The sequence below is a fragment of the Mustela lutreola genome, chromosome 9 (assembly GCF_030435805.1).
Source record: "Mustela lutreola isolate mMusLut2 chromosome 9, mMusLut2.pri, whole genome shotgun sequence".
NCBI lineage: Eukaryota > Metazoa > Chordata > Mammalia > Carnivora > Mustelidae > Mustela > Mustela lutreola.
Window position 1 is genome coordinate 76,151,347 of NC_081298.1, and position 13,461 is coordinate 76,164,807.

Genomic DNA, 13,461 nt, shown 5'->3' on the forward strand with positions numbered 1-13,461 from the left:
AAGAGCTACACAAAGAAATATAATCAGAAACACTACACATAAATCAAAATGGAAATCTAAAAAAGGTTCAAGTAACTGAGAGAAAGGTAGGGAAAAAAAAAGAAAAAAATGAAAAACAGAACAAACAGAAAGCAAAAAAAAAAAAAAGCAAAAAGAAAAGGAAATAACAGATTTAAGCCTCAGCATACATTAAATGAAAATCATCATAATGTGCAAAAGTGACAAAGATTAGCAGAATATGTTTTAAAAAATTGGTTTATGATGTCTGTGAAATGTTTAATATAACAAGATAAGATAAAAGTTAAAAGTATGGTAAAAGATATATCATGCAAACCAACCCTGTAATTGTGAGACTTCAATACTATTTTCTCAATGACTGATAGAAAATTAGCAAGGCATGTATAGAACAACCCAACTACAGCATCAACCAACAGGATCTCATTGACATGTATAGAACACTTGACCTAACAATAGCAGAATTCACATTTTCAAGTGCTCATGGAAAATATAGAGTACATCCTGAGTCATAACACAAATTGCTACAAATATAAAAGAAGTCGTATAGAGTATCTGTAACAACAATATAATCAAATTAGAATTAAATGACAGAACTATAATGGGAAAACTACAAAAACATGGAAATTGAACAACTTCTTTTAAACGAAACATGGGTCAAAGTCAGCTTTTCTTTTGTAGGTGAACAAAAAGAAACAGAAATAAATGAAAATCAAAATGCAGCATAGCAAATTTGGAAGGAAACATCTAAACCAGTGCTGAGAGGGACATTTAGAGCACGAAACACAGAAAAGATCAAGCATCTTGAATCAGTTATCTAAATTAAGAAAGTAAAGAGCAAAACAAGCCCCAAACAAAAAGATGAAAAATATAAAGTTTAGAGCAGAAACTAATGAAATTGAAGATAGAATAAGTAATTGAAACAGATAGCTGCTGCTTAGAAAGCACCAATAAAATGAACAAACCTCTAGAAAGACCTGTCAAAGAATAAATGAGAAAATACAAATTACCAATAACAGAAATGGAATAGAGTATATCCCTACAGTTCCTGTAAGCATAAAAAGGATATTCAGGAACTATTATAAAAAAAATAACATGATTTTCATATATTTTGACAACTTAGAAAAAATTATCCATTTTTTTCCAAAATCATAAATAACCACAACACATCAAGAAATAATTTAAATAGACTTAAAACTATGAATAAAAGTTTAAATTTTTAACTTAAAAATTCCAAAAAATGAATCTCTGGGGCCATATAATTTGACTGGAGAATTCTACCAAATGTTTAAACAAGAGTTAACACTGGTTCTACACATTCTCTTACATAGAAGAGAGAATTTTTCACAATACATTTTATGATGGTAGAATTACACTGATATCAAAATCAGACAAAGATAGTAAAACTACAGAGCAATATTCACAAATATAAATGCATAAATCCATAATAAAATGTTAGTACATAGAATTCAGCAATATATAACAATAATTACATTCCATGATCAAGTGGGAATTATTCTATAAATGTAGGCCTCATTCAGTAATTAAAAATTAATCATGTAATCCACCATATTAATAAACTTAAGAAGAAAAATCATATCATTCAGTATAGAAATGCATTTGACAAAATTTAACACCCATTCATGATAAACACTCTTAGAAAAAAATACTAATAGATAGGAACTTGCTCATTTGATAAGAACACTTGTAACAAACCTACAGTGAACAATTATACTTTATGATGAAAGTCTTAATGATTTTTCCCTAAGAGAGGGAACAAGACCAGGGCATACTCTCTCAAGACTTATTCACTATGGTGCTAGAAGTCTTAACCAAGTCAGTAGGGAACTAAAAGAAAATAAGAAGTATATAAATTTAAAAAGAATAAATAAAAATGTCCTTATTTTGTCTATATAGAAAATTCTAAGAAATATACAAATCCCTAGAACTAATAATTAATTTTATTTCATTTATTTCATTCATATTTCATTTATTTCATTTAAACTTTATCAACATATGCTTTATTCTAATGGTTACTTGTATATTGTGCGATTTACGAATATCTGTCTCAATAACTCTTACATGGATATGTGCTTCCATTCTAAAAATAATTAGTTAGCCTTTGCTTATTTACATCTGGTGACTAACCATTAAATCTGCTAATTATTTTTTGGTATGAGGTAAGTAGAAGCATTGCTATTTAAATCATTCCTCTGAATTATGATTTGTCACCTGCAGGTCTTTACTATCTTCTTATTTAAAAAAAAAAAATGTTTATTTTAACTAAACAGCAACAACAACAACACAGCTTATACATCTACCTCCACCTTTTACAACCATGTTCTCTGTATTTGTGAACTTGTTTATTTGTTTGCTTTTTGAATTCCACATTTAAGAGAGATCATGCAGTATGTATCTTTCTCTCCCAGACTCATTTCAGTATACACAATTCCCTTGAGGTCCATTCGTTTTTTCCAAGTAGTAAGATTTATTTTTTTCCTACGGCTAAATAATATTTTGCATGGGTGTATATACGTGTGTGTGTGTGTGTGTGTGTGTGTAAATATAGATAAACATTTACACACACACACATACATATATATATATATATATATATATATTCCAATTTTTCCATATATCCATTGATATACACTTAGGTTGTTTCCATTATTTTTGCTATTGTAAATAATGCTACAGTGAACATGGGGGTGCATATATCTTTTTAAATTAGTGTTTTTGTTTTCTTTGGATAAATACCCAGAAGTGGAATTGCTGCATCTTATGGTATGAATAGCTAATATATTTTTGATAAAAAGGAATAAAGTAGGAATCTGTATACTTAGTTTTAAGACTTGTTATATAGTTACATGGCTATAGAAAACAAGACTGTAGTACTGGTGGAAGAATAGACATAGTGCAATGGGACAAAATTGAAAATCTAGGAAGAGATCAACAAAATATGCAACTGGTTATTGACAGATGAATAAAAGCATATTAGAGGAGGTAAGATACTTTCCTTTTCAACATATGGTTTTGGAACAATTGGCTATCTAGAGTAAAAAACAATAAAACAAAAACCTTGACATACACTTCAAGTTTTATACACATAATAAGTCAAAATGGATCATAAACTTAGATGTAAAATATAATAAATATAAAACTTGATGAAAAAGATTCAGGATCTAGAGCCTGTTGAAAAGATCTTAGGCTTTACAAACTAAAGCAGAATAGGTAAAAGGGAAATCAACAAATTGAATTGCAAAATTGAAAGTTTTCTCTGCAAAAGATTCTGGTGAAGTGATGAAAAGACAAAGTATAGTGCTCCTGGGTGGCTCAGTTGGTTAAGTATCTGCCTTTTGGCTCAGGTCATGATCCTGAAGTCCTAGAATCGAGTCACACATTGGGCTCCCTGCTCAGCTGGGAGCCTGCTTCTCCCTCTCCCTCTGCCTGCTTGTGTGCTCTCTCTTTCTGTCAAATAAATAAAATAATAAAAGAAAAAAAGAGAAGACAAGATACAGACTGGGAGAAAGTATTTGCAAACCACATATTCAGTAAAGGATTGATATATTGAATATTTCAAAATATTCTTTAACGTATTATAAAGAATGTATCAATATTATTTGTATTTTGAGTTTAACTGAATACTTGAATATATTCTATATATATTATTGAGTATAAAAGTTATTTAATATGTAAAGAACTTCTAATACTACTGTAAAATATTTTAACTTGAATGTAAACAGAAATAAAAAGAGCCCCAAACACTAAACAAGCAAACACCCCCAATGTTTAACAGTAAATAAACAATCAGTTATAAAATGGACAAAAAAACATGAAAAAAATTCTCTGAGGAGAGCTACAGATATCGAATAAACACATGAAAATTTGTTTAATTTCATTAGCTATTAAGAAAATGCAAAGTAAAAACAATGAGATAACACTCTACACCTATCAGAATAGCTAAAATAGAAAATAGGGATAACACAAAAATAGTGACAGGATATTTAGAAAGTGGACCACTTATGCATTGCTTTTAGGATTGTAAAACGGTTCAGCCCCTCTCTAAAAGAGTTTGGCTGTTTCTTAAAAAACTAAACATGTAGTTAACATACAACCCAGCATTTATCCCAGAGAAATGAAAATCTGTACATGAATGTTTAGAGCCGATTCATTTGTAATAGCCAAAAACTAAAAATAGCTTATATGTCCTAACATTGCTGAATGGTAGACAAAGTATGATAATCCCATACCAAGAAATACTGTTCAGCAACAAAAAGAGTTGGATTATTTGATACATGCAGCAACCTTGATAAATTTCCAGACAATTATGCCAAGTTACGAAGGCCAATTCCAAGGGATACATACTGTGTGACTCCATGTATATGACATTCATGAAACAACAACTTTATAGTGACGAAGAACAGATTAATGATTGCTCAGGCTTTAGAAGCCTATGATATAAAAGTGGCACCTGGGTGGTTCAGTTGGTTAAGCCTCCCACTCTGGATTTCAGCTCAGGTCATGATCTCAGGGTCACCAGATGGAGTAACCCAGTCAAGCACCCCAGCCTTCATCAAGTGCACCCCCCATTGAGCCCCTGTCAGCTCTATGCTCAGTGGGGAGCCTGCTTGAGAATCTCTCCCTCTCCCTCTTCTCCTTCACGCCCTCTCTGTCTTTCTTTCTCCCAAATAAATAAATCTTAAAGAAAAAAAAATTAGAAAAAGAAGCATATGGGTTAAGAAGGAAGTGGTGGTGCCTACAAGGGCAACATAAGGAATCCTTGTTTTGTTAGAAATGTTATGTAACTCGGGGCGCCTGGGTGGCTCAGTGGGTTAAGCCGCTGCCTTCGGCTCAGGTCATGATCTCGGGGTCCTGGGATCGAGTCCCGCATCGGGCTCTCTCTGCTCAGCAGGGAGCCTGCTTCCTCCTCTCTCTCTCTGCCTCTCTGCCCACTTGTGATTTCTCTCTGTCAAATAAATAAATAAAATCTTTAAAAAAAAAAAAAAAAAAAAAAAAAAAAAAAAAAAAAGAAATGTTATGTAACTTGACTGTATCAGTGTATCCTGGTTGTGATATTGCACCATAGTTTTGCACAGTTCCCATGAAAAGTAACTGGTAAAGGGCACATGGGATTGATAATATTTTTTACAGTTTCATGTAAATTCATAGTCATCTAAAGATTTTAAAAATTAATTATAGTTAAAGGATTTACAAATATATACCCTAGTAACACTAATCAAAAGTAAGTTTCAATAGTTATGCTAACTTCAGAAATTTGATTTTAGGGCAAAGACTATTGCCAAATATAAAGAACATATTTACATACTCATAAAGAGGCTCATTCATCATGAGGTTACGAATATTCTAAATGCTTCTGTAACTAACAGAGCTTTAATATATATGAAGTAAAAACTGCAAGAACTGAATGGAGAAACACTCTAAATTACAGAGATTTCAGGTATATTTCTCAATAATTAACAGAACATGTAGACAGAAAATCAGTACGAATGCAGAGGATTTAATTAACAGTATCAAACAACATGCCTAATTGAAATCTCTAACATTCTACCCAACAACAGTATAATACAGATCATTTTCACCTTCTTTAAGTGTATCCACATTTATTAAGAAAGAACATCTTAGATATAAAAAAAAAATCTACATAAATATAAAAGTATTCAGGTGATATATAATCATTAAAAATCAATAATGGAAAGATTTCTGGAAAACCTCCAAATATAGAAACTTAGTAACAAACTTTTAAATTGTTTTGTGAAACACAAAATCAAAATATAATATAATAGTATAATAATATAATAATTTATAATATAATTTATAATAATATAATAATAATAATATGAAAACACAACATGCCAAAATTTGTGAAATGCTACTGAATGATTACTTATCATTCTATATGTAGCAGTTAATACTAAAGTAAAGAAAAAGAAAGGTCTTAGAACAGCATGGTATTGGCATAAAGATAGACAAGTAGATCAACAGGATAGAAAAGAGAATCCTAAACTAGATCCACATGTATATGGATAATTGACGCATAACACAGACGCAAAAGCATTTCAGTGGAGATTAGATTTTGTTTTCAACAAATGATGCCGTATCAATTTGATATCTATAAGCAGAAAAATAAAAATATTTTGCACCATTAATCAAAATTAACTCAAAATGGAACATAGAACTAAGTTTTAAACCCTAAATTACAAAACAACCTCAGTGGACTTAAAATAAGAAAAATTTGTTGATATTATGCTATAAATAGGAATCAGAATAAATTGATACGTATTTCTTCAACGGGGCGCCTGGGTGGCTCAGTGGGTTAAAGCCTCTGCCTTTGGCTCAGGTCATGATCCCAGGGTCCTGGGATGGAGCCCCACTTCGGGCTCTCTTCTCTTCTCTCTTCTCTTCTCTTCTCTTCTCTTCTCTTCTCTTCTCTTCTCTTCTCTTCTCTTCCTCCTCTCTGCCCGTCAAATAAATAAATAAAATCTTTAAAAAAAAAAAAATTTCTTCGACAAAATTAAAGTTCAGAGAATAAAAGGCAAACCAAAGAAATTATATCTAGTGTCTATGTCTGGTACCATAATTATATCTAGAATATATTTGGAACTCTAAAATCCCAGTGCAAAATATGGGGAAAATATTTGAACAGACATATTACTAGAGAAAATATACAAATAGCAAATAAGCACATGATAAGATGCTCAGCATCATTAGTTATTAGGAAAATGCTAATTACAACTACAGTGGTACTCCACTGTAGTGACTACACATCTTTGAAATAGCTACAATTAAAAAGACTTGCTATATCAACTGTGGACAAGAGTGTGGAGCAATTGAAACAAACTGAAGGATATAAAATAGAACAACTGTTTTGGAAAGAAGTTTCTTAAAAATGAAACTACATCTTCCATATGATCTAGATATTCCATATGTAGTTATTTATTCAAGAGGAATAAAATATTTTTATAAAAATATGTTTGCAAATGTTTATAACAGTTTTATTCATAGTTTACTTGGAAATGAATGTCTATTCATAAGTGTAATTGCAGTATGTCCATAAAATTCAAAACTACTCAGCAAAAAATTAATGAAATACTGATACATACTACAACATGAATGGAGATAAAAATAAATTGCACTGAATTTAAAAAGCCAGGCAAAAAAAGTACATGTTATATGATCTCATTTATGTAATATCCTAGTAAGTGCAAACTAATTTATATTAACAAAAAGCAGACCAGGTGTTGCACAACTATGGAGGTGGATTCAGAAAAAGATGGAAAGGTGGCATTAACAAGAGGCAAGAAGAAAATTGTTCGCTATTTTTAAAGTATGAATGTTTCATCCATGTTTACACGTTTCAAAATTTATAAATTGTACACTTTAAAAGTTGCAGTTTGTTCTACATTAATTATATACTAATAAAACAACTAAAATTACATACTATTGATCCAATTTTAGATAAATTTTAGAAAAAATGTTTTCTAAAAATAAAGTTAGCATTTAGGTTTTCTTTTGTCTCAATTGTGCTTTATTGAGAGACGTAAGGCATAAATTGTGAAATGCATGCCCCGGTGTATATTCCCTTGCTTTCAGGAGATTGCATGTACAAATCTTCCAGAGAAAATGGCATGAAGCTCTCTGAAATGAGATCTCCAGAGCAGAGGCTCCTCAATCTCTCTTTCTCAAAAGGTCAGTAATGCTTACTTATATCTTTTTTTTTTTTTACTTAAACTCATTTATTGGGGTACCTGGGTGGCTCAGTGGATTAAGTCTCTGCCTTCGGCTCGGGTCATGGTCTCAGGGTCCTGGGATCGAGCCCCACATAGGGCTCTCTGCTCAGCAGGAGTCTGTTTCCCTTTCTCTCTCTCTGCCTGCCTCTCTGTCTACTTGTGATTTCTGTCTGTCAAATAAATAAGTAAAATCTTTAAAAAAAAAATAAACTCATTTATTATGTCTTAGTTCTCATAGTAATACATACTATACTAATTCTTAAATCTCAAGTGATAATAGTTAAGTCAGTACTTGTTCTTCTATATTTGAGGCTTGATAGCCTCAGTCATGTTTAGTTTTGTACAGGTTATGAAGCCAATCATGTAACAACAAAAATACTTTCAGTATAGTAATACATAAATGTGGAAATGTGGGTAAATGTTAGCTCTTCAACTTGTCAAAACTCCTGCTTTTCTTTCTTTAATTTTATGTTCATTTAACTTTACTCCTTGAATAAAATCTCAATACTTTAATTAAAATAAATACATTATTTCTCTATACCATTAATAATTCCTTTTGTATTTATCAGTTCTGTATGATAGGCATTAAGAATTTCTGATAATTTATTTTTGTAGAAATTTGTACAATATCATAAATACACCATTATTTTTGTATCATGATAAATATAACAAAATATTGATAAGGGTCAGAGAAAATGAGAAGTGAAGTTTTATGAGCAAGGTGATACTTATGCTTCTTTGAAATAGTTCTAAAGCAATACCCACGGTATTATTCCAAAGAAATAGATTTATAAGCATTAACTATATATTGTTAATTGTAAATTGTATAGAACCAAGTATAAAATAATTTCACATTCTTAGAACTTATGGAATATTGTGGTTTTTAATTTTTGTCTTTATTTATAAATGAATTACTTTGGTAATTACTGCTTTCTTTTATTACCTCACTTCTTTCTTGTACTTACTTAGATCAAAGTACAATCATTAAGAGGGCAAAAAGCATCAATTTTAGATTTCATCATAAACTTGTAAATCATCCAAATAAGCTATTTTTCCAGGTAAATTAATAAGCAAGTAAGTAGATGTGTAGATGAATGAATACTAAAATAATCCAGTTAGAATGCAAGAAAACAAGTCTGGATATGAAGGAACTAAAACTCTCATAAAATGCTGGTGGAATTTCAAAATGGTCCCGCCATTTTGGTAAAAGCTTTACATTTTTTTATGATGTTAAAAATTTACTTACCATATAATCCTGCAGCTCAATATGTGGCACTTATTATAGATAAGTGAAAACTTCTGCCGATACAGAATGTCAAAAGAAAGATTGATTGTAGCTCTAGTCTTAATTGTTAGAAACTGGAAACAATCCAAATATCCTTTAACAGATGAAGGAATAAACAAATGATGGTATTTTCTATGCTGGATGGAATGCTACTCAATAATAAAAAAGAGTAAGCTACTAGTAGATATTCTAACAAGGATTAATCCCAAATACATCATGCTGAATTAAAAAGTACTGCTGTGAAGTGTGTAAACCTGGTGATTCACAGACCTGTACCCCTGGGGATAAAAATATATGTTTATAAAAAATAAAAAATTAATAAAAAAGAAAGAGTTTCAAAAGAAGTTAAAAAAAAAGTACGATTCAGTAGCTGCATTCCCTATAATTACATAGATATGACATTCTGGAAAATACAAAACTATAGAAACAGATAACAGGCAAGTAGTTTCTGGGTCTAGGGTTGGGAAAGGATTGGTTAAAAAGATATAGAGAGGACTTGGGGGAATCATGGAAATGGCCCATGTAATTTGTAGTAGTATTTATGCAAAAAGTGTTTGCCAAAACTCATAAAACTCATAAAACTCTGCAGAAAGGAATAAATTTCATTATATATAAATAATGTTTCAATAAACCTGACTAATTATTCATGGCCCCTAGATTTTGTCTGAAAATAATGGTTTTACTTTTGTCCCTTATTTATAAATGATATACCTCAACAATGGTCATTTTCAGACTTTGAGTAGTTTCTATCTGTACTTCTCTAAATAAATATAAATTCATTAAAGAGGAACTAAAAGTATCAACTTGAATTCTTAGCTAAATAAATTTTCAAATCACTCCAATGTATACTTTTCTCAAATGAATACTAAAATGAATAAATACCCAGAAGATGCTAGTGAAAACACTAACATTAAGGCCTATTAGTGATTTGTTATAAGTCATGCTGTACATTATCAATTGTTTCTTCATTATCATTGAAATCATTGAAAAGTACTAAAGTCTTATGAGGCAGTTTGCAAATCTGGGAGTCCTTCCTTGTTCAGTTATCAGTGAGTGGGAGGGTCCCTTTGATAGATCAGGCTGTGTAAAGGAGCTAAGCCTTCCCAAGCAATACATTTTTCTCAGTTTTACTCATATTCGCCCCTAAAAGGGCAAAGCTACCTTGTTATTTTGTTTGTTTGTAGGAGGAATGAAATTAGACATAATTTGTGGTGGGGAGTATCACCAATGTTAAAAATCTTAAAAGTAAATGTCAGACACTATTGCAGCTTTAACCAGTTATTTTTGTTCTGTGCTTCTGATTAATATCTGTCTTTGGATATGGAAAAAAAGACCGAGGTGATTCAGATACGAATTCTGAAGCATTTGGTAATAAGGATTAAAAGCCTGGGTACAGGGTGCCTGGGTGGCTCAGTCAGTCAAGCCACTGCCTTTGGCTCAGGTCATGATCCTGGAGTCCCGGGATCGAGTCCCCTGTTGGGCTCCCAGCTCCATGGGAGTCTGCTTCTCCCTCTGACCTTCCCTCTCACGCTCTCTCTCACTCCCTCTCTCACTCTCAAATAAATAAAAAAAATCTTTTAAAAAAATTTTTTTTAAAAGCCTGGGTACATATGAAAAATAAATAAAAAGCAGAAACTGACCCATAAATACAGAGAACAAACTGATGGTTGCCAGAGGAGAAGGAGGTGAGGTGATAGCCAAAATGGGTGGAGGAGAGTGGGAGATAATGGCATTCAATTGTGGAATGAATAGTCATGGAAATAAAAGATGGAACATGTGGAATATAGTCAGTGGTACTGTAATAGCATTGTATGGTGACAGATGGTAGTTATCCTTCTGGTGAGCTTAGCATAATGTATAGAGTTGTTGAATCAGTATGTTTTATGCCTGAAACTAATATAACATTGTATGTCAACTATATTGCAATTATAAAGGGAAGAAAGGAAGGAGGAGGGGAGGGAGGGAAGAAGGAAGGAAGGAACAAATGAACTATTAGATTAGACAAGTTCATCACTGAGGGCTCCAAGTATCATAGTCAACCCTTTTTCGATCTAAAAGCCAGGTTTATTCATTGCCTATCAGAGAAAATTGGCCTTGTTCTTGAAGTGGGAGGGGAGGTAGGAAGGCAAGTGAAGAGTGTGGTGGGAGTCGAAAGGGATCATGATTGAGAATATTCATTGTGTGAATTAGGGATTTTCGAAGTTAGATATCTTTCTTGTTTGGAGAGTTAATTATGCTTCTCATTATAAAAATCATGCTTAAAAACATTACTAACATCTATTGAATACTTGTTTTGTGACATGCTTTATTTTAAGAGGCTTTTTTGTAATAAGTTATTTCATCCTGAAAATAACCCAGTTAGATTAATATTGAGTTATTTTTGTTTTAAAGATGAGAAAAAGAATAATAATCAGTAAATTTCAAATTACAGATCAGGGATTTGAACCCCAGTTTTAAAGTGTCATATTCTGCACATGTACTGTTAAGTAGCACCTGAATGAGAAAGAAGGAAGAAATGAAAAAAGTACCGAAAACACATTTTTTTCACTATAAACACCCTATGCATTACTAAATATTGCCCTATGTCATTACTAAAACAAATATTATCAACAAGTCTTCTGATATCCAAGTAATTTATAGAAATATTTATATAACATCTTTTGAATCTGTATACATTTATAATTTCAGATATAAGCATGTTAATATAAATTAAGTTTTTGTATTGTTATAATTTCAGTGAAATACTTTGCACATTTTATGAGAATATCTATGTTTTATGTGTGTGATGTTTTGGGGTCCTTTGAGACATGATGAATGCTATTTTAGACCTTAATTTTTAACTTTTAGTCCAGAAATAAAGGGCTTGGGAGGTTTCCTATATAGTGATAATACTAAAAAGGTGTCTTAGATGTCAGAATTCCTAAGATGTATGTGCCAGTCATATTAAGTCATCCATTCAACAGATATTTGCTCATAATAACTTTTATGCTCTATGTTGTGGGGATAGAGTGATGAATAAAAACTATTAAAGTGCTTTCCTAAAAGAAACTGTAACATCTAATAAATCTTAAGTGTTACAGTAACCCTTATGTAACCTTTATGTTTCTTGAGAAAGTTCAAAATCTTTCTCAGTAAGAAATGATGGAGAAAACCAAGAAAATGGAGCATTAATGAAACATTCAACTACTGCCTATCCTTAACACATCTGTCGTCAAAGATTTTTCTTTTAATCTGTGCCAAGTTACAAGTGAAGACTCACTAAAGAAAGATGAAGTGGCTTCTTCGAGGTTGCACATTTATTTAATGGTCAGGGCAACAAGAAGATCAGTTTCCTGATTCCAAAATCAGTTCTCTTTTTGCTATACTGGTCTATTGCTTAATGAAACCGAAACTAATTTTGAATTTTTTTTTTTAAATTTTAGTCCCCTAATTTTGAAGCACAATGGCATTTATTTATACTTCGTGCTTCCAGGAACATCTTTTGGAAATGATTTCTGAAAATCCATTCATCCCCAAAATGGGTGTCCAAAGGAAGAAACTCCCAGAAAATGTATGAGGGGAAATTATTTGATCAAAATTTCATAACTGGTTTCTTAGTAATAAGGGTAATGAGAGTCACTAGCCTACTTATTTAATACTAATAAATGATGCTAACAGTTATAAAGATTATTATTCTTTTCTAAAGCAATTTCACATTGCCAAGATCAAAAGCAAGTGACCAGGATAAACCAGGATATTTAGACTGAAGTTTGACCGCTTGCCCAAACTGTAGAATTGATCAAAGTTAATGGAATAGAAATTTTCTCATCAGTATCTTTTCTTCCTTTCTCTAGAGCAAATAATTGTTCCAGGAATCAGAATTAAGATAAACTAGGAAGTTGGGTTGCGATGATATCTTGGCATGTTAAAAGGTACTAGAAAGTGAGATAATGCATTTGGACTAAGTGAGATGGAGGAAGGCCAGCTCTGAGGCTTCCCTGGACTGTGGTGGGTCTTCAAGATTGCAAATAGCACGTCAGTCCCAGACACCAATTTCCTTCACCACCTCTCTTTCCCATGGCAGCCACTTAATATGAATTTGCTTCCTATCAAATTGCTTGTCATCAGTTTAGCTCCTTCCCAAAGGCCAGCATCTATAATTCATACGTTATTGCAATGTGAAGATTGGTGAAAAGAAACAAAATTTTTTGTAAATCAAGGTATTAAGTATCTGAGAATCCATTTTACCTATGATTCAAAGAAACTGAATTCTAGAATTTATGTGCATGTGAGTCTTAACAATGTCAGAAAAACTCTGTAGCAAAATTCAGTGACTATGACTTCAAAATGCATGTAAAGAGAAACAAGTCATATTTGCTTTTGTTCTTTAGTCTATATCATACATAGATAATAGGCACAGGTTAATTTCTGTTC